The sequence below is a fragment of the Dama dama genome, chromosome 25 (genome assembly GCF_033118175.1).
Source record: "Dama dama isolate Ldn47 chromosome 25, ASM3311817v1, whole genome shotgun sequence".
Taxonomy (NCBI): Eukaryota; Metazoa; Chordata; class Mammalia; order Artiodactyla; family Cervidae; genus Dama; species Dama dama.
In genome coordinates, this window is record NC_083705.1 from 63841816 (window position 1) to 63869727 (window position 27912).

The following is a 27912-nucleotide window of genomic DNA, read 5'->3' on the forward strand; positions in this document are numbered from 1 at the left end:
ATGACAGGGATTTCCCCGGTGGTCCAGCGGGTGCGACGGTACTCCTCCAGTGTAGGGGATGCAGGTTTGATCCCTGGTTGGGGAACTAAGATCCCACATGCTGTGTGGTGTAGCCAATAAATAAATAAATATACATTTAAAATAAATAAGTAAATACAACCCAAAGGAAAAAAGAAGATGGCATGCACTGTACTAGAGGAAAATCAAAAATGAATGGCAATGCTATATTTGCTCCAGATGTGTGATTCTCATAAAAAGTGGTGGCGCATCAAGAGACAAGACCAGAATTCGAGGTATAGCAAAATGTCACATGATTTGAGTGACCCATTTATTCCCAGTATTTAAAAAGCTCCCAGAGATGCCAGAAAGCTAATGTCCTTTCCTTCGCTCCTCTGATCCTGTGAACTACCCCTGTGGTCCTTCTAGCCTGGAGACAGAGTCAACAGTTAAGAGGCCTTTTCAGTGATCTCGGCAAGCAGCAGCAAACGAAAGCATTAGCAATGAGAAATGAAAGAAAGGCAGATAGAAGAGACATCCTGATGGTGAATTGGACTTCATGATGACAGATGAGGGAGCAAAAATAGGAATGGGGCGCAGATTTCTGGCTCAGGAAAAATGGACATCAGTTGAGGAAAGAAGAAAAACAAGTGGAGGAGACTTGGGGTAAATTTCAAAAGCCTGTTTGGGAACACACTTAACCTCAAGAGTCTGGATAAACAGACGCAGTGCTAGAAGAGAGGTGTGTGGCAGAGGAGTCGATCAGGATTATTGGCATGCCAAGCAAAGCTCCAGGCACGGATGAGGCATCTCAGGAAGGATATAAATTGAGAAGAGCAGCGAGCAAGGACAGGGCTCTGAGGAAGAATGAAACCTGCTGTGACTGGAAGAGCTTGCTGAAAAGTATCTCAATCAGAGCATCTCTGAAAGAGCAAGCGGAAAGGAAGGAGGTGATGGGAGGTGATAGGGAGAGAGTGGTGTCATGGGAGCCAAATGAGGAAAAAAGACGTGGTTGGGTGAGCAATGTCACAGGGGTCTCAAGAAGATACAAAGTGTCCACTGAATTCAACATGTGGGTGTCAGTGGTGGTGGGGCTGAGGTCAGGTTGCCACAGGTGGGGTAGCAAATGAAAAGAGACTATATGCAATGAGCCAATGGAGAGTGTTCTTTGGAGCAGTGGGTCTCACACTGGGTCCTCAACTGTCAGCATCACCTGGGAACTTGTTAGAATTGCATATTTTGGACCCTATCCCAAACCTACTGCATCAGAGACTCTGGGAAAGAAGCCCAGTCACTGATGCCTTAATAAGCTCTCTAGACGATCCCAGTGCAGACCAACATTTGAGACACACAGGCCTAGAGGTTATACCTGGGGAGAAAAAGAAGAAACCACTGGTGGAAGGGAGAAGAGGACAGTGAAGGGCAGACTTTGATTTCCAAAGTGGAAGAGATTTTTTAACAGGTTTGCATGCTATGAGTAAAAGAACTAGCATTTCAAAAGAAGAGATTGGATAAACAGGGAAATAAAAGTAAGGATTGGAGCTGCCTTGGGGGAATGAGAAAAGAGATGGTGACTATCTTGACAGAGACTCAGACTAAGAATTATGCTTCAGTGTCGGATCCACCTGTCCATTAGGCAAAGCCATGACAAGAGACTTTTGTTATGACAAGCTTGCTTCTAACACTTCAATCACTGCCGCTCCAAGAATCTCAGTATTTTCACTCAGTGTGTGACTAACATGGTGAGGGGTGGGAGCATTTCACTGCATCTGAGCTTTGAAGTCCAGGCAAACCCACTGCCAGATCCTCCTAGACCAGGTCTCAGGGCCATTTGTAATATGGAAGGTCAACTCCATGGTGCTTAGGGATACCTAAGCTCTGGTATCAGGGTATCCGGAATACCCTGGCTCCGGTATTCATCTCCACACTGGATCTCCTCCATGCTTGAAGCCACAGGACCACAGTCTCAGAGTCATGACCCAGTGAGACCGGGGATAGCAGTATTTTCCTAAAGTCAGAGGCAAATAAAAAGGGATGTCTGGGGCTTTTTCCAGACAAAGTACGTAGCAGATGCTCAGCCGGTGGCTTCAACAAAAACCATATTCCGTCTTCTGGAGTGATTCAAAATGTCAAATACAGACAAAATTTTAAAGGGGATGAGAAAAAAGAGACTTGTCCAGTATGAAAAAAAAAGGAGGCTGACGGCCACCATTGGTAATATTTACTTTGTTTTTCCTCTGGTCCAGATGGTCTGCAAAGACCTAGTGTACCTGGTGTACCCAGACAAGAGACGGCGGCAAAACAAGTGTTGGTACAGGAGACCTACCAGGAGATCCAAAGAGTTTTAACTTTCATTAACCCCCTTGACTTTCTTTTTCTTAAAAACATGGTACTAAATCTTTGTGGTTAAAACCCAAAGGTGACAGCCTTTAATAAAGAAGTCCAGACACTGGAAAACCAAAAAATAAACACAAGTATGGACCAAATCACCTTCTCCTTTGAAAGTTGCTTTTGAAAGCCCAAGGGAGCACCATTAACATCATAGGAAAAGTAGGCAGTTAATTTCCCTTTCAGGGGCTTTCAGAATGTCTGCCTGAATTGACCATTAAGAGCAAACTAAAGCCACATCAAGACATGAATCCAGATCACCAAGTAGTCTACTCAAAGTCCTGTCTGATGGGAACTTCTGTATGGATGAGGTGTGAGAGTTGGAAAAAAAAAAGAGTCCCCATTCCCAGCACCAATGCCCAGTCCAGTTTAGCTGCCACTGGTTTTCTTCTTTCACATCCCAGTTCAGGGAAAGGAAAGCCAAGTTTCGGGACTATGAGTCGGAGGGTTTCCCTGAGAGCTCAGTTGGTAAAGAATCTGCCTGCGATGCAGAAGACCCCAGTTTGATTCCTGGGTCAGGAAGATCCACTGGAGAAGGGATAGACTACCCACACCAGTATCCTTGGGCTTCCCTTGTGGCTCAGCTGGTAAAGAATCTGCCTGTAACACGGGAGACCTGGGTTCAATCCCTGGGTTTGGAAGACCCCTGGAGAAGGGAAAGCTATGCAATCTAGTATTCTGGCCTGGAGAATTCCATGGACTGCATAGTCCATGGGGCCACAAAGAGTCCCCTTTATGAATAGTAAAGAATAAAGAGTATACACATCTCTGTGTGTATCTGTATTGGACTGAAAGAGCATACCTTTATCCTTTTAACTTTTTTTTTTTATCTTTTCTCTTTTCCATTTCACCTTGGGGAGGAGGAGAGCTGGGCAGGAATCGGTGCATCTGAAGGCCCCAGATTGTTCAGTCCAGAAGAGCTTCTTTCATTGTCATTGTTCACAAAGCTGTACCACCATTGATCTTATTTTTTGGAGTAGACCCAGTGTTTTCTCCTGGTGTTAAAGTGTCAAGAGACCAATTTAATGAGTCATAACTAACATATTGAACATGGATAGGGTAGGATAGGACAGGATAAGATAAAATAGGATAGGATGGGATGGGATAGATGGAATGGATGGGAAGGGATGGGATATGATAGGATGGGATGGGACAGAAAATGTCAGACCAATCACAGGTAACAAGGTTGGGAACTGGTCTGTGAAACTTCTGTTTAAATTTTGTAAGTATGTATGCACATATACAAATCCAGTTGTGCTCTAAGACACAATGTAAAATGTATCTTTCATAATCAGAGTCTATGCATTATTATAATAGAAATGAGACTTCTCTACCTAAATCACAGTGATTGCTAGGTTATCACCGATACATAACGGACTGCTCTCATGGACTTAGCACTTCACCAGAATGTTTTATTGAGCAGTGTGCAGAGGCAGGGTAAGCCCCTCCTTGCCTCCCAGTTCTGGAAATCTCTGAAACGAGACCTCGCTGGGATACCATGGAGCCAGTGTTCTGGAGCTTCAGGAACGTGAAAGAAGAAAAAGCATGTGGCTTCTTTTCTAGAGGTCTCAGAAATAAGGTGGCCAGGCCTACCCACACCTCTCTCACCCCACATGGGCACACACCCAACACAGAGTCTCGGTCCAGCCTTTGAAGACCACCCATGGACACACCAATGAGCCCTATAGTCCACATTTTCCGTTTCAAAGTTTTAAGAAAACACTTAAGAAAAAAATGCTTTCCAAGAAATCTGTTACAAGAGGCTCTAACACAAGTACTCCCATTTATGTTTTCCCTCAATCTAGATGAAAAGGGGTGGGATAAAAATTTTCCTTTCCATGCAGCAGGTTCCAACCCCCAGGTTTTACCACCACAAATTGAAAGGATGCCCTGGGCCACCAGCTTGACTGCCCTCACTGCCCCAGATGGCTTCCCTGTGGGTCCTGCTCTTGTCAGCTCCCTGGCTGTGCACTGGGGCACCTGGAGTCACCTCCTATTTGCACAAAATGAGGACAATGTTGCTTTTTATTCAGTCAATAAGCAATATTGCACGGTAGCTTGGGTTTTTTTTTTTTTTTCCTCCTTAGAATTCTCTTAGAGATCATTGTGAAAATCAAAATATTTAAACTTCCCTTTTACTCTTCATGTATAGAGGCATTTAAAAAGAAAAAGCCAAGGTTTTATAAGGAATATCTGTCATGCTTAGGAGACATCAAAGTATCTTAGTATGATTGAACATGTTCATATAAACAGAACTTGAATTTTAAAGTTACATTTGATGAAATTCAGGCTACCCAAGAAAAAAGAGGATTGAAAGAGCTTTTCATGGAAGAAGAATTTCTATAATCTTATGACAAGCTACACTTAACAATAAATTGGATAATTATTCCTCTTCATATTTCACTTTGCTGCGTCAATATTTAGTGACCAAGGAATAGAATCTAAACCTAAGTTCAAAGTAATTTTCTTTCTTATTGGATGCCTGTTACATTTATTCTTAAAGCATTCATTTTGTATGATCTGGCATAAAACATAGTGAAAAGTGTAAAAGTATTGAACAAGCTAAAGAAGCTACATGAGCTGTAATGAACATTATTCCAGCTACTAAAAATATGAAGCCACAGTGAAAGCTACTACGAATGAACACTGATCGATCAAGCGCATGTTTTGTCCTAAAAGGAAACATTGCCTGTACGTATAGAATCCATACCCACAGAAATGGTATTCATTTGAAGATCTTTCAAATGAAGCATCTTTCAGAACTAAACAGTGATTACGAATTATCAATGGCCTTGCCTATACTCCATTCTCTAGAAGAAGAGGCAAAGAGATGCTGACCAAGGGTAGATATTCATTCTGTGCCTCTTTCATGTAGAATAAGAAAACTTTCAAATTGTGGTGTTGAAGAAGATTCTTGAGAATCCCTTGGACAGCCAATCAAACCAGTCCATCCTAGAGGAAATCACCCCTGAATATTCATTGGAAGGACTGATGATGAAGCTGAAACTCCAATACTGTGACAACCTGATGTGACGAGCAGACTCATTGGAAAAGACTCTGATGCTGGGAAAGATTGAGGGCTGGAGGAGAAGGAGGTGACAGAGGATGAGATGGTTGGATGGCATCATGGCCGCAATGGACATGAGTTTGAGCAAGCTCAGGGAGATAGTGAAGGACAGGGAAGCCTGGTGTGCTTCAGTCCGTGGGGTCCCAAAGAGTCGGACGTGACTTAGCAACTGAACAACAGCAACAAGAGAGCTTTGCCTTCAAGTCCCACGTCCAAGTATTAGGAACCCCAAGAACAGGGCAGCATGATCCGGGCTCTCTCTCACACCACAAGAAGGACTCCAGTGAGGAGCTGGAAAGCAGACTGCACAGTCCAAGACTTTCATGCCTGATGCTGCTTCTAATGACCATACTGCATGGCACTTCCAGACAATTCCTTTCAAAGCAGAGGAGAGTTTTTCATGACCAGTTGATTAGTCTCAAGTGTCAACACAGCAAGGCTACAATACCCAGTTACTCAAACACTAATCAAGGTGAAAGTATTGTGTAGATGTGATTAACATCCGTAGTCAATTCACTTTTTAAAAAAAGGAGATTACCCTTGATAATATGATTGGTGGCTCAGTGGTGAAGAAACTGCCTGGCAATGCAGGAGACACAGAAGACACAGGTAGAATTCTTGGGTTGGGAAGATCCCCTGGAGGAGGAAATGGCAGCCCACTCCAGTATTCTTGCCTGGAGAATTCCATGGACAGAGGAGCCTGGTGGGCCACAGTCCATGGGGTTGCAAAGAGTTGGACACAAGTGAGCAACTGATCACAATCCCCTGAAGGCTTTCAGTGCAAAACTGAGGTTCCTGGGTGGAAGAAGAAATTTCACCTATAGACTGAAGCATTAGTTCCTGCCTGAGAGATTCCAGACAGTTCTTAATGCCTGCCCTAGTGATGTCAGAAGTGCCAGGTCCCAGCCACTGGTTCTGTTTGTCTGCTGAATCCTGACTGATATACTAGTTGGTTGCTCTGGGATGGCATTGATCTAAGCTCATCGGGACATAAAGGGCCCCAGTATGCCCTAAATTTTAGTCAGTTGACAAATCCCAAGACATTGGTTTTGTGACCATTAGAGCACAGAGTAGCAGACCTTTAAAAGGATTTTCTACTATGTCCTCAAATGTCATGTAGACAGGAGTTAGTAAGAATATACTCTATTTTATACAATCCCAATTTCTACCAAGCTGAAAAGATGCTTGAAACTGATGCTTGTGGAGTTCCCTGGCGGTCCAGTGGTTAGAACTCTGTGCTTCCAAGGCAGGAGCCATGGGTTTGATCCCTGGTCGGGGAACTAAGATTTCACATGCCACACAGCATGGCCCAATAATAAAATAAAACGCACACACACACAAAGAAATTGAGATGTGTGTTAGTTAGCTTTCCATCGTTAAGTGGCTACAGCCTTTCCAAGCAGATAGGAACACATATGGAATATGGTTTCTGAAACACTACCAAAACCAAAGTCATCTAAAATAAGTATGACTTGATGAATGTTCAAATGAAGTTGAAATTGGTTTCAGCCCATTTCCTAAGTTGCAGCTGTTCTGATAATTTCACTTTACCTGCTTTATTTCAGTCATATCCTGCAGGGTTGTTTTCTTTTTTGTTTTTTCTATCTTTAATCCACATCTAAGAATTATATTCTAAATTTTTCATGCACGCTATCACCGATGAGTTTAACAGTCCTTTCTCTACCACAAAAGACTACAAATTTTCTTTCTGTTACATTCCTCTTCTGCCAAAATAGACCCCTATTGCTGGGTGGTTTTATTTTGCTCCATCATAAGAGAGTTTAATATATGCTTGTCAAAAAAAGGGACAGCAGTGACAGTTAAAAGTGGCACCAATTAATGTATTTATAGAAGCCCATACGCAAACAGACAACAGATGAGAAGAGAATATTTATACCAGAAGCACACCATGCTTCCACAGTAATCAAATTCTCAGAAGGGCTGCGCCCCCTACAGACTAATTAGTAAAATAAAATCCCAGAGATAGAGCTTGAAATGGGGTTGTTTTTCCTGCCATCTGACTTCCCTAGGCCACAAGCATAACCAGGGAGGTGGTGGCACAGGGGTAAGATGATCAGAAAGTGGGTTGGTAACACCCTCTCAGTTACTCATCTCCCTGAGGACTGGGGGTCTGAGTAGGCAATTAAGACAGTCAAGGCTGCAAATTGGTTCATCTGCATCATTTTCCTAGATTCCACTTATATATGTTAATATAAGGAGATCAGTCCTGAGTGTTCTTTGGAAGGACTGATGTTGAAGCTGAAACTCCAATACTTTGGCCACCTGATGGGAAGAACTGACTTATTGGAGAAGACCCTGATGCTGGGAAAGATTGAAGGCAGGAGGAGAAGGGGACAAAAGAGGATGAGATGCTTGGATGGCATCACCTACTCAATGGACATGAGTTTGGGTAAACTCCGGGAGCTGGTGATGGACAGGGAGGCCTGGCGTGCTACAGTCCACGGGGTCGCAAAGAGGCGGACACGACTGAGCGACTGAACTGAACTGATACGATATTTGTTTCTCTCTTTCTGACTTACTTCACTCTGAGTGACAGACTCTAGGTTGTTCATCCACATCACTTCAAATGATCCGATTTTGTTCCTTTTTATGGCTGAGTAATATTTGCAGGGCAAGAATAGAGACACAGACATGGAGAACGGACATGTAGACACGGTGGGCGGGAGAGCAGAGCGTGGGACGAACTGGGAGATTGGTATTGACGTATATACACTGCCATAGTAAACTGGAGTAAAATAGACAGCCAGTGGAAAGCTTCTGTATATCACAGGGAGCTCCGCTCAGTGCTCGGTGGAAACCTAGAGGGGTGGGGTGGGGAGGGGAGGTGGGAGGGGAGGTTGAGGGAGGGGATGTATGTACATATACGGCTGATTCATGCTGTTATACAACAGAAACTAGCACAATATTGTGAAGCAATTATACCCCAATGGAGGAAGAAACAAGGACAATCAAGGCTCCTGGCCCCTCTGGTTATTGCAGCAGTAGAAGGATCCCTTGCCAGTGCCCACTGTCAGACACGTGACTGGCTTCTTTCTGTCATAGCCTGTCTCTCCCGCACCTACCCCTGCTCTTAAGGGAGAATCTGCTGTCTGTCCTTCACCAGGGTCAGCATGTTCTCCTGCGTTCTCAGAGTTTTGAAACGTTTAAACTTCCTCTACCCACGGAATCTGTTCTTTATTGAAGGGATTTCTGGCATCCATAGCAGACTGGGGTAGAGAAGGCAACAGAGCTTTAAGCAATTGTTCAGAGCCAGGAAGAGTGAATGGGCTCTGAGACTACACAAGAGGCCTTGAGAGCCCAAGGTAGCAAAAAGAAAGAGGAGTGGATGAATGAATGAATCCAGCATTCAGCAATGGTTTTCCCCAGTATATCAAACAGAAGACTACAACACAGCAATGCGTGCATGCTAAGTCATTTCAGTCATGTCTGACTCTTCGTGAACCTATGGACAGTAGCCTACCAGGCTTCTCTGTCCATGAGATTCTCCAGGCAAGAATACTGGAGTGGGTTGCCATGCCCTTCTCCAGGGAATTGTCCTGACCCAGGGATCAAACCAGCATCTTTTATGTCTCCTGCATTGGCAGGTGGGTTCTTTGCCACTAACACCACCTGGGATATGTAGGGATAATAAGCAATGTATATACAGCTCAGTTCGGTTCAGTTGCTCAGTCGTGTCTGACTCTCTGCGACCCCATGGACTGCAGCCTGCCAGGCTTCCCTGTCCATCACCAACTCCCGGAGCTTGCTCAAACTCAAGTCCATCAAGTCAGTGATGCCATCCAACCATCTCATCCTCTGTCGTCCCCTTCTCTTCCTGCCTTCAATCTTTCCCAGCATCAAGGTCTTTTCCTAAGAGTCAGTTCTTCGCATCATGGGGCCAAAGTATTGGAGCTTCAGCTTCAGCAGCAGTCCTTCCAATGAATAGTCAGGACTGATTTCCTTCAGGACTGACTGATTTGATCTCCTTGCAATCCAAGGGAGTCTCAAGAGTCTCCTCCAACACCACAGTTCAAAAGCATCAATTCTTCAGTGCTCAGGTTTCTTTATGGTCCAACTCTCACATCCATACATGACTACTGGAAAAACCATAGCTTTGACTATACAGATATTTGTTGACAAAGTAATGTCTCTGCTTTTTAATATACTGTCCAGGTTGGTCATAGCTTTTCTTCCAAGGAGCAAGCATCTTTTCATTTCATGGCTGCAGTCACCATCTGCAGTGATTTTGGAGCCCAAGGAAATAAATTCTGTCACTGTTTCCATTGTTTCTCCATCTATTTGCCATGAAGTGATGGGACCAGATGCCATGATTTTTGCTCTTTGAATGTTGAGCATTAAGCCAGCTTTGAATAATGTCCTGTGGAGATTTAAATATGATACTATCAGCAAAATCAAATGTCTAACAAGACTGATTAAAAGAAAAAGAAATGCTATAAAATATAAAGATAAACAGCAGAAAAAGGGATATGATTGCCAATCGCATAGGTATGTAAAGATCTTAAAGCAATCTTACAAAATTTATTCCAAAACTATACTTTGAAAACACAGATGAAAGGACAGATTCCACTTTAAAAAACTCTGAATGTGACACTAAAATAAACAGAAAATCTGAATAGTGATATATCTAATAAAGAAATTAAAATGTACAAAGGGTGGGCAGACCACCTAGCTAACCCTCCAGCCTGATCCTGGGACACACCCTACCCTCACTCCGATTGAGGAACCAGCTTGCCCATACTCGGAGTGAGCAAAAGGATCTGTTACTTGTTTTCACTCTCTCCTAAAACCAGTGCAAGAGCCCAATAAAGACTTGCCTGAAAAAAAAAAGAAATTGAAAGTTTAATCATAGTATTAACTCCATGAAGATATCTCCAGGCTGTGAGAGAAAATTAGAGGCATATAGTAGCTAAAGCAGTAAAAACAGATTTTATTCAAAAATGATTGCAATCAGGGAAAAGACAGCTCAGTTTAGAATTGGGCTCAATTCGTCATACAGAAAAGATAGCTGGGGGTTTTAGCCAACAAGCAGAACGAATGTATGGAAAATGGACCTTTCAGTAGATGAAAATTTGGGAGTGCGGAGGGGGAGACTCCTGCCAAACCAATTTAACAGGATTCTTGCTGACATCATGCCAGAATGAGCAGATATTAAGGATAGGGGAGTCTTTCTAATTTAACGTAGTTGGATCTGTGGTATAACTGGGCTATGCAGGCCAGGCCAAACTGGCCACCAAGGTGAAGGCCTGGTTGAGAAAGGGCTCAGAAGAGCCTGACTAAACTTCGGTCAAGGAGAGAGTGTTTGCCAAGGCTCACACAACTTCACCATTGGGTGTTCTCCAGATGTTCAGAGAATAATTAATACCAATATTGAACAGACTTTTCTACAGAATAGAAAAAGAGACCACACTTCCTGATTCACATTCAGTTCAGTTCAGTTCAGTCGCTTAGTCGTGTCTGACTCTTTGCGACCCCATGAATCGCAGCACACCAGGCCTCCCTGTCCATCCCCAACACCCAGAGTTTATTCAAACTCATGCCCATCAAGTCAGTGATGCCATCCAGCCATCTCATCCTCGGTTGTCCCCTTCTCCTCCTGCCCCCAATCCCTCCCAGCATCAGGGTCTTCTCCAATGAGTCAACTCTTCGCATGAGGTAGCCAAAGTATTGGAATTTCAGCTTCAGCATCAGTCCTTCCAATGAACACCCAGGACTGATCTCCTTTGGGATGGACTGGTTGGATCTTCTTGCAGTCCAAGGGACTCTCAAGAGTCTTCTCCAACACCATAGTTCAAAAGCATCAATTTTTCAGTGCTCAGCTTTCCTGATTCACATTAGGATACACCTGATACCAAAATCCAAAAAGAATGTGACAAAATCTGAAAGTGTTAATTAGTCGTGTCCAGCTCTTTGCAACCCTGTGGACTGTAGCCCATCAGGCTTCTCTGTCCATGGGATTCTCCAGGCAAGAATACTGGAGTGGGTTGCCATTTCCTTCCCCAGGGGATCTTCCCGACCCAGGGACTGAACCTGCATCTCCTGCATTGGCAGGTGGAGTCTTTACTATCTGAGCCACCAGGGAAGTCCAAAATCTAAGAAATTTTAAAAAAAAAAAGCAAAAAAGAACATTACTGCACACCAGTCTGTCTTACAAGCACAGATGTGAGAAAGAGCAAAGCAGATTCTGACACTAGCTGGGTGCTGGCTGCTCCTACCAGTCAGGCCTCAGTATTATCCTGTTGAACAGAAAGCGTTCCACGAACACCAAGGTCAAGTAAACTTGCTCTGTAACTACAGGTAGATCAAGACAGACTGAGATGATCTTGTCTGAACACAGACTGAATGAATCCACTATTCAAACCATGAAAACGACTAAATACTAACCCACCTCAGGGTCGGGCATGACAGAGCGACTTAACACTAATTCATTCACTCTATCCTAACAGCCTCCTGGCATTCCTCCTGCACTATAGATAAGATTTATTAAGATCCCCAATTATAGAATTGCCCCTTGCTTCTTTTTTTTACATAAGTTTATTTACTTATTTAGTTTTGGCTGTGCTGGGTGTTTGTTTCTGCCTGGGCTTTTTTCTAGTTGCGCGACTGGGTGATACTCTGGCGTTGCGGTGCGCGGGTTTCCCATCGTGGCGGCTTCTCTTGCTGCTGAGCGCAGGCTCTCAGATGCACGAGCTTCAGGAGTTGCGCACGTGCTTTCAGTAAGTTGCAGCTTGCAGGTTCTAGAGCACAGGCTCAATAGTTGTGGTGCCCGGGCTTAATTGCTCCTCCGCTTGTGGGATCTTCCCAGACCAGTAATCAAACCTGTGTCTCCTGCAGTGGCAAGTAGATTCTTTACCACTGAGCCACCAGGGAATCCCTGCCTCTCGCTTCTTGCTGCTGCTGCTAAGTCACATCAGTCATGTCCGACTCTGTACGACCCCACAGACTGCAGCCCACCAGGCTCCTCTGTCCCTGGGATTCTCCAGGCAAGAATACTGGAGTGGGTTGCCATTTCCTTCTCCACTCTATCCTTGACAACATGATTAGAGCAAAGTTCTACTTCCTTAAACCCTCCCTGAAAACACTGAATCTTATAATAAATTCTTAACTCCCTCTTATTGAGTTATGATGATTTCCATTGTGATCAGTTTCCCTCATTCCAATGAGCACTAAACCTATATCATTCAGCTTCAAGTGTGTTCCTGGTGGTCTTTGACTGGAAGTTGTTGACGATGGAAAGTACTCATCAAACATTCACATATCAAATCCAACACTATTTTAAAAATAACAATGCACACAACCAATTGGCTTGATTCCAGGAATGTAATGCAATATTAGCTTAACATTTAAAAAAATCAATTGATTTAATTCACCCCATAACAGGAAAAAAGAAAGAAATATCATATGATCACATCAATAAATACACAAATGCATTTGGTAGAATTCAACACTTATATTAGGGCTTCCTTGGTGGCTCAGATGGTAAAGAATCTGCCTGCAATGCAGGAGACACTGGTTCGATCCCTGGGTTGGGAAGATTCCCTGGAGGAGGGCATGGCAACCCACTCCAGTATTCTTGCCTGGAGAATCCCCTTGGACAGAGGAGCCTGGCGGGCTACAGTCCATGGGGTCACAAAGAGTTAGACACGACTGAGTGACTAAGCATAACATAACATTCATATTAACAAAAGTAAAAACTTTAAGGAAACATAGAAAAAAAATTTCTTTATCCTGATGTAGAGTATCCAATAAGCTTTACAATAAACCATATATTTAATGGTGAAATATGAAAAAATCTTTGTTTGAGATAGATAATAAAATAACTATGTCACTATGATCACTTCTGTTCAAACAACTGGAGGTTTCAGCTAGTATAATAAAGATAAAAAAAATAAGAAATCTGAAAAAGATTTATAAGACTTCTACACTGAAAATTATGAATATTGACAGAAATCTATTAAAATCTAATTTAGAAGACAACTATGCCATGCCCATGTATTGAAAAACTCAACTCAACATTATAAAGATGTCAGTGATTCCCAAATGAATCTATATCACAGCAAGAATTTTTATGGAAATTACAATCTGACTTAAAATTTATGTGAAAATGCAAAGATCCAAAAACAATCTAGAAAAAGATTCAGAGATAAATCAATAGACCTACATCACAGAATAGACAGTGAAAATACTATCAGTTGATTTTTTTATTTTTTTAAATTATGAAAGAATGATAACACATTTACAGGAGACTTGGAAAATGCAGGACAAGGTTAAGTATAGTTCCACTATATATTACAATTATTTTTTAAGTAGATAAATTAAGATTTTTAGTTGGAGTTTCAATGTCAAGCTCTCAAAAATTAATAGAATGAATATTCAGAGAAGTAGAAGGATATAGTAGATCTGAAAAGTACTGTGAATCAAGTCAACATAATTAAGATTTATACAATTTTCACATAGCAATAGGGTACAAATTCTATTCAAGTTCCCATAGGCTGTAAACTAGGAGCCACTGGAACAGATCCAGGGACATAAAGTGCAAAAATTTCATGGCCTTGAGGTATTGAAATCATAGAGTCTGTTCTCTTAACACTGTGAAATTATGTTAGAAATCAGTATCAAAAGATATTTGAAAATAACCCACATATTTTCAAGTGCCATATGTCACTTGATTTTCTTAAAAGTTTTATTTATTCATTTATTTTTTAGCTTCCCTGGTGGCTTAGATGAAAAAGATTCTGCCTTTGGGGGCTTCCCTGGTGGCTTACATGGTAAAGAGTCTGCCTGCAATGCAGAGTGAGTTCAATCTCTGGGTCAGGAAGATGCCCTGGAGAAGGAAATGGCAACCCACTCCAGTATTCTTGCCAGGGAAATCCCGTGGACAGAGGAATCTGGCGGGTGACACTGGTATTTATTGTTGGCTGTGATGGGTCTTTGCTGCTGCACGGGCTTTTCTCTAGTTGCGGCAAGCAGGGTCTACTCTTCCTGACGGTGCGCCGGCTTCTCATTGCAGGGCTTCTCTCGTTGTGGACACAGGCTCTAGGGCGCACAGGCTTCATTAGCTGCAGGGCATGGACTTAGTTGCTCTGTGGCGTGTAGGGTCTTCCCAGATTGGGGACTGAACCCATGTCTCCTTCAGGCGAGGATATTAAGCAAATGGATTCACCATAGACTGCTGTGATCGTGTAAATTAGCACAATCAGTTGAAAACAGTTTAGCCATAGCCCCTGAAGCTGAACACAGGTTGCCCCTACGATGAGATATTCCACTCCTAAGTGTATCCCCAGAAGAAACATCGCATATGTGTATCGAAAGATGCTCACATGCTCACAGAAACACTCTGCTTACGGAAACTGGAAACTCCAAAGTCCACCAACAGTAAACGGACGGTGGTGTTTTCAAATGACGGCATGCTCTTGGCAATAAGAGTGAACAACCTGGCTATAGGTAACAAAAAATGACTCTCATAGGACGGGCAAATGTTGGATCAAAGATAGATACAAGACACTAAAGGTATATCGTACCTACCGTACAAGTGCAATTACAGAAAGTTCAAAAATTTGCAAAACCAACAACCAGTGATTGAAGTAAGGATATTGGTTACTTTTGGGGGGAAAAGTGTCTTGAGGAGGGCTTCTGGGTTGCCAGTAATGTTCTCTATATTGGCCTAGATGGCATTTGTAATTTCTGTTCACCAAATATGCATCTTTTTCTATTTTTGTAACACTATTTAAAAATTCATATTTGGGAGGAGGGAGGAATAAATCAGGAAGTTGGGATTAACAGATACACACTGCTATATGCAAAGCAGATAAACAATTAGGATCTACTGTATAGCACAGGGAGCTATATTCAATATCTTATAATAACCTATAATGGAAAAGAATCTGAAGAATATATGTGTGTGTGTGTGTGTGTGTATATATATATATATGAGTTTGCTGTACAGTTAAAACATTGTAAATCAACTATACTTCAATTGAAAAAAGAAAATAGTTTATTTTTTAATGTACAAAAAATGTGCGTTTACTATTGCATAAAAACAACTGGAAATGTGGAGCGGGTTAGTTATTTCTACAATAATATACAGGTGTAGGAATTTGTAAGGGATTGATTTTGCCTGGAGTTTGAACTGGGAGTTTTCAAGGCTAGAGGACTATATGAAAGCTCAAAAAATTGCTTCCAGAAACATTATACAATTTCTCTGCACACTGATAGTGACCTTTTGTTGCTTTATGTCTGATTCCAGTTTTTCCAACCCATTTTCTGAATGCCCTAAAGAAATCTACATAGTACAGTCAACAAATTGTGCTGTTTTTTCCTGGCCCATTGACACCACGTCAAGGCTTGAGCAAAAACAAATTAAACTCTTCAACCCAAATCTCCTCCTCATTCTGTCAGGGTCACCCAAAGCACCACAGCAGCCCAGAAATGGAAACGAGCATCTTGATCACTTCCCCAAGGAATGCCACAAAGGCTCATTGTGGCATTGTAAAGGGCAAGGCTTCTGGGGCAAAATCCCTCAGCAGGAAGAATTTGGCCTCACCCTGGTTATTCCGACATAGCTTCTGTAGATTGCACTGCAGAAATAAGTTCTTCCTCTTAGATCCTGGATCAATGATGTTCATAGAGGAGACATTAAAGAAAGAAATAGGTAGTAGTAAAGTGGGAAAACGCTACTGAATTTAAACTCTGGCTCTGTTTCTAATGAGCTATTCAGTGCTAGCAGCTCATGGAATTTACCAGCACTGAATGTCTTCGCAAGATGAATATCAGTGGATGTGTACTAAGCCCCTTCACAGGGTGAATACTCTTTGATACTCGGGTAAATCTTTTTAAAGTGATTAAGAATACAAAACAAAACAAGACACAAGGCCTATCTTCAGTTCAGTTCAGTCGCTCAGTTGTATCCAACTCTTTGCGACCCCATGGACTACAGCACGCCAGGCCTCCCTATCCATCACCAACCCCCGGAGCTTGCTCAGATTTATGTCCATTGAGTCTGTGATGCCATCCAACCATCTCGTCTTCTGTTGTCTCCTTCTCCTGCCTTCAATCTTTCCCATCATCAGGGTCTTTTCTAATGAGTCAGTTCTTCACATCAGGTGGCCAAAGTAGCAGAGCTCCTGCTTCAGGTGAAGTGATTAAAGTAATTAAAAATACAAAACAAGACACAAGGCCTATCTTGGTACATGGTTTTATGGTCCTGGTGCCCTCCCCTGGCCGGCATATGCCAATGCTTTATTACACATCCTGGAATGGTTATCAGGCATATTGGAAAGCAGCAGTTCTTCATTCATTTCCACCCAGGAAGTTGTATCTTGAGAACCTGAGGTTACATTCCCTCAGCTGGAGCCTCATCCAGACCACTGTGCTGTTTAAGCTCATGACTTCTGGTCCCTCAGCTTTCACCTATCAGAAAATATAACAGTGTACAGTAGCAAATATAATTCTTAAAATGGAGGCAAAAAAGAGCATCATTCTTTTCATCCAACTGGTTATATGATCATAAACAGGAAGAAAATTTTTCCTTCTATTTTCCCAAATATTTGCCCAGGATGTGATATCCAATCAGAGGCATTTAATGTTGTTCTGGGCCAAATTTTAAACCTGCATCCCATTAACATGTCCTAGAAACCAAAGCCTCCTGATTTATCTCTCACTGTGCAAATGCATTAGACAGCTTTTGACCTTACTTTTTCAGGGCGTGTTGTGGCCAATGTGATTCTAGGTTCCCAGTTACTCAGGATCTGGGGCAGAATGCCTACTCTGCCATGCTTCGATTCATAAACCAGCACCATCAACAATATCTTCAAGCTTCCCAAAGTAGCTAAAGAGCAGACTGCATAGTCATTGAGAACTTACTGTGTACTGAACACTATTCTAAGCACGGGAAATTCATTGGTGTATAAAAGCAGACACAACCATCAGCCTCATGGAAATAACATTCTTGGACAACCTTTAAGTGTGTAAGACAAGTAGGCATTCCCCATGAAGCTTAACTATATGAAAGCCCCTTCAAATATTTTTAGTTTTAAAAACATCTCATTAATTCTGTATATAAGGGACTTGATATGGGGAAAGATGGTTCCAAGAATCGCAATTATTATTGCTAATCAACATTATTATACATTGATGTTAACTACTATATAATATTTAAGGATGTCAATGAAAAAGTTCAGGATACAGTAGAAGAGCAAGCCTGTATAAAGTGTAAGCACCCAGTGTGGTGTTAATCAAGTAATGATAGAGACTTAGAAACCCTCCTACTTTTCTGAAGAAGACAGGAAGATGTGTAAATAGAGGCATAAATCTGTATCACCTCTCTGGGTGGGTGAACCATGGGAGATGAAGCTGCTGGAAAGAAAGCTGTGGTATTTAGGAAATCAAGGATGTGTACACAAACTGAGTTCAGAAAATAATTTGATTGATGGAGAAGAATCATTCTGTTGGATCTTTGAGTTGAGCAGAGTTTTAGGAAAAGATGGCTTTAGTTCCCAGGCAGTTTTGTTTGTAGATGCTAAAGGGGTCCAGAGAGAGAGCCCACTTACTTGCAGACTCATGAACAGTCAACTAAAGTGGCTGAAAAAGCAGGATAAGCCTGGGTGAAGGTCAGGTGAATAACACGGGAAAGAGGGTGGGACAACCAGAGACCGAACCTTTGAAGTGAAGCAATGACTCACTCTCTCGTGTGGGCAATAAACCCTCTGAAGGGAATTCCAAAAATGGTCTATTATTTGAGCAAATAGAATGCCCACTTTGAGGATAGATGCATTTATCGTTAATGATTATTTAAAACCAATTCAATGGCTTAAGTCATATATGTCTCTAATCATAAACAACAACAGAGTCAAAACAACAGGAAAAACCACTCTAATGACAACTGTGCTTTTACAAAGGTACCATACTGGCCTTTGAGTTGGACAGAAAGCTTGCTTTAGAGACGTTCAGGGCTCATGTTCAAGGCTGTGTACCTTAAAGTCAGTGAGCGTTTAGGTAGGAGGGAAATTTTGACTTCTGAAAGAAACAACTACCTAAGGAGAGATCAAAAGTTAAACAACTCTGTGGAGATAACAGATAGGCTTTGTATGACATCAGGTGGAAGCTAACAGTGGAGGCAATGTCAATAAAACAAAGACACCTGAGAAATTATCCTAAGGTGTCCATTCCTGGCTCCATGATCCTGATACATCTTTTAATTCATGATGTATGCTAGAGTAAAATAAGGCAGGACTGGTGGAAACAAGAATTTTGAGCAAATGCATTCTACTATATAACTGTAGAGTCTAATGCATGTGTTGTAAAGCTATAATGTTTCTCTTCAAGTATATCATTTATAGTTGATTAAACAGGATATCTTGTTGTCTCTACAAAAAGTTGACCATCTACACAAATCTCTCTCATACCAATATTTCAAAGTAACAAATCACTTCAGATAATTAGCCCCTTTCCTGAAATGTAAGCCCCCCCACCCCACCAACTGGTATATATGCATGTTGACCAACATTCATCTAAACCCTAAACAAAACAAAAAAAACGAATGATATCAAAACTGAAGCTTCATTATTTTTAGTTGACTTTATGAGTCTATTAAATAATATGATCTTGTCATTCTGCACCACCCACATCTTTGTGTGAGGACTTGATAAATGTCACAGCGTTGAGTAAGGTGAAGATGCTGAACTATATTTAACACGACAGATGCAAGTAGCTGTCAGGTTTGGGATTTGAAGTCAGATGATCCTTCAGCTCCTGTCTCTCTGAATATCTGGAGATCATGCAACTCTCCTGAGACCATCAAATTGGGAGGGAGGTGTTATATGAATTCAAGGATTGATGTGTACTGTCAAATAGACTCGAGGATTTTTTTGTCTTAACTACTATTTATTTTTGGTTCTTATTAGAATTAAAACATAGAATAAAAATATATCAAATGACTTTTTTTCCTCAAATTCTGCCTGTGACATAAGAGCGGGATAATGAATTCAGAAAGTTATTTTTGAACCAAGGTAATGTCACAGTTTCAAACATGCTGAGTCATCCTATATACTGAGAAATGAAAAGATAACCCAGAAATAATGTCTAAGATAAAAAGTACATTTGATTTGATTTGGTTTGATAGCTTAGTTATCCACAGAAAATGAAGGAAATGCACTCTGTGCCTCTAAGCCCCCCAGGTCTGTAAGCATAGGAGGTAAGATTTTCAGCAAGACAGTCCTTTCATCCATCCATGGGGTGGTGGGAAAAGCCAAGCATTCTGGTCCCTGTGTCTGCTTATTACACTTAGGTACTTCACTTCACTGAACCTTCAAGTTAAAATGCAATCTCTGAGGAATTCATCTTCCCCTGACACCAAATATTAAGCTCAAGAGATGACTGCAGTCAATGAAAGAAATATCTACCATTTTTATCTTTTTTAATTCCAAAGTATAATGGAAGGACACCCTCTATCAGAGATCTCTGTCTTCTCTAACTATATTAAAAACTAAAAATCAAAGACAAGAAACATGTCCTGAGGTTGAATGTTTGGAAAATATTTTCACAAAAGCCTATGATACAGGAGCCATTGGCAACAGCATGGGGAAGAGTTCATGACATCACTACATCACAGACCTGAGTTATGAATTTAAAAATTATCTCTTTTGAGGAATTTGGTCAACTTCAATCTTATTCTTGTCATTTCTCCATAATCTGTTTCTGAGGACAGTATTACAAGGCTTGTCAAAAAGAATTATTCCAACTAAATATAAAATAGATAAGCAACAAGGGAAATTAGTATTGTGTAGTACAGGGAACTACAATTAATACCTTGCAATAATCTATAAGGGGAAAGAATCTGAAAAATAATATAAATATATATACATATATGCATACATAGAAGTATATAACTGAATCACTCTGCTGTATACTTGAAAATAACACATTGTAAACCAACTATACTTCAATTAAATAAGAAAGAAAGAAAATTTTTTAAAAAGGAATCATGCCAGGATATATAAAAGAGCTTTTGCTAAGCACTTTGAGATTAAAGCTTCTATAAAAGAGAGGAAATAACCCTTCAATTGTTACTGTTATGAGACACTGAGCCCTTTTTTCCTATGAACTTCTTGAAGTCATTACACTTCATTCCATTTAGATAACTATTAGTCATGGTTCATGGGTAAATGGTCAGTAGGTATTTTTCTAGATGCTTTTGTGCTTCATAATAATAAGTATAATGGTTTGTTTCTGCCATAACATCAAGTGTTCATTCAAATGTAAAAAAAAAAGGGGGGGACAGAAGACAGAAAAGGAAAAATACTGAGGCTAAGCTGCACATAATATCTTAAGCAGATGTCAATCACCCAGGGAAACAAATTACAGTTTAGGTAAAATGTCCAGGCCAGGAGTTTGCCGGCAGATTATCTCAGTTTAGAAACTCGGGGTTCTCAAATATTTGCTCCAGAGGATTGAATAAAAGGAATGGTTCTTCACCCTGGCATGGCTTTAGTTATAAACACCATAAACAGCCACCATTGTGGACTGGTAGATGAAGACACAAAATAAATAGGGATTCAATGTCTTAATCTAACAAGCTTCCATCAAGAATAACATTTTTCATTCCATCAACTTCATAGCACAAATTCTTGCTAATTATTTCTTTATCATCAGATGAGAACTGTTTCCTTCATCAACAAACAGATAGGAATGTCTCCAATCAGTTAGCTGTCCTCTTAGCTCTGGGTCATAGTATTCCAGCCACATTGACTACACGTGTGCACGCTCAGCAGCTTCAGTCGTTTCCAACTCTGTGACCCAATGGACTGCAGCCCACCCGGCTCCTCTGTCCACAGGATTCTCCAGGCAGGAATACTGGAATGGGTTGCCATGCCCTCTTCCAGGGGGTCTTCCCAACCCAGGGATCAAACCCATGTCTCCTGCTTCTCCTGCATTGCAGACAGATTCTTTTGTACTGTGCCACAAGGGAAGCCCCAGATTGACTACAGTCTAATCCAAACGTTGCAACTGGAACGGAGACATCAAGTTGCCCAGGAGAGAGATGTCAGGATATAGAGATACCATTTCTCTTCTCTCAAGACCCTGAGGCTCATTTTTTTTTTTTTCAATGCAAAAGTTATCATGAGATATAATCAATCTTCTCTTAAAATACTTCAGCTGAGGCTTTCCCCTACCATTCCAAAAAGAGTAGAAATTTTCTTTCATTTCCGTATCTTCAGTTGGAATTGTAGACTCAATCTAATTAAAAAATAGAAAATGGGTGCATGGTTTAAAATATATCACTACAGGGACTTCCCTGGTGATCCAGTGGTTAAGACTTTGCCTTCCAATGCAAGAGGTGTGGGTTCAATCCCTGGTCAAGCTAGGATCCCACATGACTCCTGGCCAAAAAACTAGAACATAAACAACAGAAGCGATATTGTAACAAATTCAATAAAGATTTTTTAAATGGTCCACATCAGAAAAAGAAATCTTAAAAAATAAATTAAAAAAATGCATCACCACAAAGGTAGGCATTATTATTACACTTATTTTTCCAAGAGGAAATTGAGGTATGGAGAAGCTAATTAACTTGCTCAAGGTCACACAACTGGTAAGTGATGGAATACCAAGCTTTGCATCCCACTTTTAACAGTTTTGAACAAATGAAGAGAAAGGAGAACCTACAAAAGGCCATTTCAGAGGCCTCCTTTGTCATTATCAATGTTCTTTGAGTTTCTGGGATACCAGCATTCACAAAATCTTGTTGATACTAAACATTTGGAAATATATTACAGTCTCACATACAGTTCTGGAAGCCAAGATATAATTTCTCAAAAGGCCTACCTTGAAATGTATGTACGAAAGCGTTGTAATGAAAGTATTTGCATTGGGGTGGGTACTCCAATTGGAAAAAAGAGAGATACACTCCATCTTGCACATACCTCCCCAGAAAAGCTACATAGATATTTCAGAATGAGTCAATTAGTGTCACAACAGAACAGGGACAATACTATCAGTTTCTTCACACTGGTCATGATTTGTGTGAATGACAGGGCGTGCAAAAGGCAGAAGCTTTGCCACCTCCATCAACAAAGCAGGCTTATAAAGAGTCTACAGGGGCTTCCCTGATAGCTCAGTTGGTAAAGAAACTGCCTGCAATGCAGGAAGATCCCCTGGAGAAGGGATAGGCTACCCACTCCAGTATTCTTGGGCTTCACTTGTGGCTCAGCTGGTAAAGAATCTGCCTGTGATGAGGGAGACCTGGGTTCAATCCCTGGGTTGGAAAGATCCCCTGGAGAAGGGAAAGGTTACCCACTCCAGTATTCTGGCCTGGAGAATTCCATGGACTGTATAGCCCATGGGGTCGCAAAGAGTCCCACACGACTGAGCAACTTTCACTTTCGTTTCCAACAGTCTACTCTGAAGAGTTTGCCTGAAAGTTGTGGTTTAGTCGCAAAGTTGAGTCTGACTCTTTGCGACCCCATAGACTGTAGCCCGCCAAGCTACTCTGTCCATGGTATTTCCCAGGTTAGACTACTGGACCAGGTAGCCATTCCCTTTTCCAGGGGATCTTCCCGACCCAGGGATCCAACCCACATCTCCTGCTTTGCAGGCAGATTCTTTAGCACTGAGCCACCAAGGAGGCCTAATGATCCATGTTTCTCTAGGCAAACTACTTGGACCTTGTACATAATAGGTACTCAGAGAATGATCCCCATTACGTTTGTCATTGTTTCAACAGCCTTTTCCTCTGAGTCTTTGTCAGAGGGATACACAAACTCACAATCATATAATGGAGAGTGACGATTAAATGTAAGGTCTTCCTGAAGCCAGGCAAGTAATTTTCACCATGTTTACCTAAACGAAATCATTTCTGGTTTTTAACCATCTCTACCTTTAGCCCTTGGAATCATAAAAGACATCCACATGATTAAGTATGATCATGTAATAGCTTTTATTACATGGTGATTGCTTTGCTGTGAAATTTACTTATCAAGGAAATGGCAGGGAATAAAACTATTCCCAATGAGAAGAGTGTTGTTGCTTGTTTCCTGCTAATCCCTGGAACCAAGTGCAATTCAGTTCAGTTCAGTCGCCCAGTCATGTTCGACTCTTTGTGACCCCATAGACTGCAGCACGCCAGGCCTACCTGTCCATCACCAACTCCTGGAGTTATACTCAAACTCGTGTCCATGGAGTTGGTGACGCCATCCAACCATCTCATCCTCTGTCGTCCCCTTCTCCTCCTGCCCTCAATCTTTCCCGGTATCACCAAGTGCAGTTAAACCAAATTTTAGGACTTCTCATTGTATGGGCCCTGGTGAGACCAATGTGGTCCCAGGCTGCCTTTTTTTGGTATGAAGTCTAAGAAGGACAAAAGAATGGCCCAAAAGATTTTGGCTGAAACAAGCTCCCCTTCACCCTGGTCCTTGCCTGGACCAAACTCAGGCAGCTCTGTCTTGGCCATACTCAGTATCAAACTGATTTGGTTGACTTCCATCTAGGTGCACATCACCAGGATAGACCACTCCAGAAAAGCATGAAGGAAAGCCAAAAGGGCAACCACATAACAGACTCTTACCTCATTTTCCCCTTCTTTGAAAATCTGCTTAGAGCTTTGAAGAATAAACTTTTTTCACTACTAATTTTTCCCATGGTAAATCAATAATAACATGAAGAATAAGTCATTTTCATTAGAATGACCAGCTGTCTCTGCCTTCCCAAGACACTACTGATTTATACCTTTTAACCTGGTATAATTAATAGTGCATCCTTTTCTCGAATGGGTCCTGGTTTGAATAATAATTACGTGGCCCCCAAAGATTTAGCTGCTTAGGACCATCTGTTCATTGGTCTAAATACTTATTGTAGAGCTATACTCAACTTACCTCCATGAAGGCTCTTCATTGTCACTCTATTTTCACAAGGAGGAGTTACTGTGATGTTTCACAGCTTTTCCCTACCCACTTCTTCAGAAATTTGTCTGAGAACTCTGTTTTAAAAGATTGCTTTAAGATTGGACTTCTGTCATTTGCAACAGCATGGATAGATCTCAGGGATATGCTTTGTGAAATAAATCAGACAGAGAAAAACAAATACTATATGATATCATTTGTATGTGGATCTAAAAAATAAAACATTTGAAAACAAACTAGTGTTTACCAGTGGGAGGGGGAGGTGAGAGAGATAAGATAGGGATACAGGATTAAGAGGTACAAAGAGGTACAAAGGTATATTTTATATACTACTATATATATATAAAATAAATAAGCTACAAAGATATACTATACTGCACAGGAATACAACAAATATTTTTAAATAACTTTCAATGGAGCATAATTTATAAATATACTGAATCATATTGTACACCTGCAACTAATATATTTTAAATCAACTATGTGTGTATGTGTGTGTGCTCAGTCACGTCCAACTCTGCAACCCCATGGACTGTAGCCCACCAGTCTCCTCTGTCCATGGAATTCCCCAGGCAAGAATACTGGAGTAGGTTGCCACTTTCTTTTCCAGGGGATCTTCCTGACCCAGGGATCAAACCTGTGTCTCCTGCATTGGCAGGCAGATTCTTCACCACTGAGCCACCTGGAAAGCCATAAATCAACTATACTTCAATTAAAAAATATGTGTAAGACTGTTTATCATTCAAATAATGACTTATTTCCCTGATATTGAGAAGGGATGAAATATGCAAAGTAAGTATAAAATACACAAAATTGAACCTTTCCCTTCCAAAGAAACTTTAATTTCACATTTATAAGACTTTTTGTTAAACACAGTGAATGTGTTATATTGAACATAATATGGTCTCTCACTGCTAACTCGAGGTTGTAAGTAACAGATTGCATAGTGCAGGGTGATGGTCACTGAAGTAGTAGAATTTAGCTTGTCCTTTCACTAAATTCTTTCTGTTTCTGCTTTTCTTCCATTCTCCCTTGTTGTCAATTGGCATTTCTCCAAGTGTCAGCTGTTGGAAGTTCCCTACTCTTTCCACCACTTTTAATTCATGATGTATTATAAACCAGAAAGAACCACAAGGTACCAAAGAAAACACTAACTTTACTAAATCAATAGCCCTAATTTTAGAAATGATCCTTAATCAATGGTCTTTCATCACAAAGTAGATCTAATCAAGTAAGACACATTGCTTTGTATAGTCCCTGTATTCCTCCTAAGAGGACTTTTCCAATATTTCTTTTATTAGATATGTTCTACATAACAAATTTGCCAAAACACCTAACCTCAGAAAAAGTGGGTCTTTATTAAACCACTGGCTTTAGTTTGCGAATTAGAATAAACAAAACATGTTCTGCAAAGTCCATCAGTCTCAGTAGACTGTTGAATAGTAGTGGTGAAAATGGGCATCTTGGTCTTTTTCCCATTTAATACTGTACTGGAAGTCCTAGCTGGAGTAATTTGGCAGGAAAAATTAATAACAAAAGACATCCGATTTGGAAAGTAAGAATTAAAACTATATTTGCAGATGGCATGTTTCCATATTCAGAAAATCCCAATGAATCCAACAAAAAGAATTGCAAGAGCTAATGAGCAAATTCAGCAAAGTTCAGGGTAGAAAGCCAACACACAAGATCAGCTGCGTCTCTGTACATCATCAGTGAACAGTCCAAAAAGGAAATTAAGAAAACAATTCTATTTACAATAGTATCCAAAAGAATGAAAACCAAGCAATGAAGCTAACCACATAGCTGAAAGACTTGTACATCTGAAAACTATATAAAACATTATTGAAAGAAATTAAAGAAGACCTAAATAACTAAAAAGCCATTTAGCATTCATGTACAGAAAGCCTTAATATTGCTAAAGTTGCTGTATACCCAAAGCATTCTACTGATTTTAAGCTCTTTGCAACCCCATGGACTTCAGAGTCCATGGAATTCTCCAGGCCAGAATACTGGAGTGGGTAGCCTTTTCTTTCTCCAGGGATCTTCCCAATCCAGGGATCAAACCCAGGTCTCCCTCATCACAAGCAGATTCTTTACCAGCTGAGCCACAAGGGAAGCCCAAGAATACTGGAGTGGGTAGCCTATCCCTTCTCCAACAGATCTTCCCGACCCAGGAATCAAACTGGGGTCTCCTGCATTGCAGATGGATTCTTTACCAACTGAGCTATTAGGGAAGCCCTGATTAAACACAACCCTTCTTAAAATTTCATTTTATTTAAGAAACAGAAATGTTATTCTCAAATCTATATAGAGTTGCTAGTGGCTCTGAATAGTCCAAACAATATTGAAAAAGGAAGAAAGAATTGGAAGATTCACATTTTGCAATTTCAAAACTGACTTCAAAGCTGCAGTAATCAAAACAGTATAGTACTAGCATAACAATAGACTTATAGACCAATGGGCTAGAAATGATAGCCCAGAAATAAATTCAAAGCTCTACACTCAAGTGCTTTCAACAAGGGTGGCAAGATCAATAAATGGGAGCTCTTTAGCCACCTTGGACCCTGTGGAGGCCTGCTGAGAACAGGACTTCTAAAACGACAAATGTGTCTAGAAGACTGTTATCCAAGGCCATTTTTGCTGGCTATAAGCAGGGTCTACAGAACTAGAGGGAGCACACAGCTTTCCTGAAAATCCAAGGTGTATGTGCTCGAGATGAAACTGAGTTCTATCCAGGCAAGGGATGTGCTTATGTGCATAAAGCAAAGAACAACACAGAAACTCCTGGTGGAAAACTTAATAAAACCAGAGTAATCTGAGAGAAGATAACTCGTGTTCATGGAAACAGTGGCATGGTTCAAGCCAAATTCTGAAGCAACTTTCCTGTTAAAACCATTGGACACAGAATCAGTGTGATGCTGTACCCTCAGAGGATTTAAACTTATTGAAAAGTAAATAAAATTGTGAATTTGTAAAAAAAAAAAAAATAAGTGGGAAAAGAATAGTCTCCTCAACAAAAGGTTATGGGGTAAGTATATAAATGCATGCAAAAGAATAAAGTCAGACCCTTATTGCTCCACAATAAAAAGTTAACTCAAAATTGATCAATGACCTAAATAAGCATAAGGTCTAAAAATAAACGCTATTGGAAGAAAACACAGAGGTAAATCTTTATGGCTTTGGATTCGGTGATAGGACCTAAGATATGAGGCCAAAAGGAAGAGCAACTATAGAAAAAATTAGAATTGAAACATATATATTATCATATGTGAAATAGATCGCCAGTCCAGGTTCGATGCATGAGACAGGGTGTTCAGGGCTGGTGCACTGGGATGACCCAGAGGGATGGGATGGGGAGGGAGGTTGAAGAGGGTTTCAGGATGGGGAACACAAATTTTTTTTTAAAAAATTGAATTTTATAAACATTAGAATATTTTGTGCATCAGAGAATGTTATCAAGAGAGCAAAAAGACAACCTACAAAATAAGACAAAATATTTGCAAATTATATATCTGGCAAAGACAGCATCTAGATTATAAAAAACTATTA

At 40.8% G+C, this 27912-nt stretch overlaps 1 pseudogene; it reads left to right on the forward strand.

Annotated features, from left to right (window-relative positions):
• On the forward strand, positions 1-27302 carry LOC133046635 (large ribosomal subunit protein eL33-like; annotated as a pseudogene).
• Positions 27303-27912: the final 610 nt, after the last annotated feature.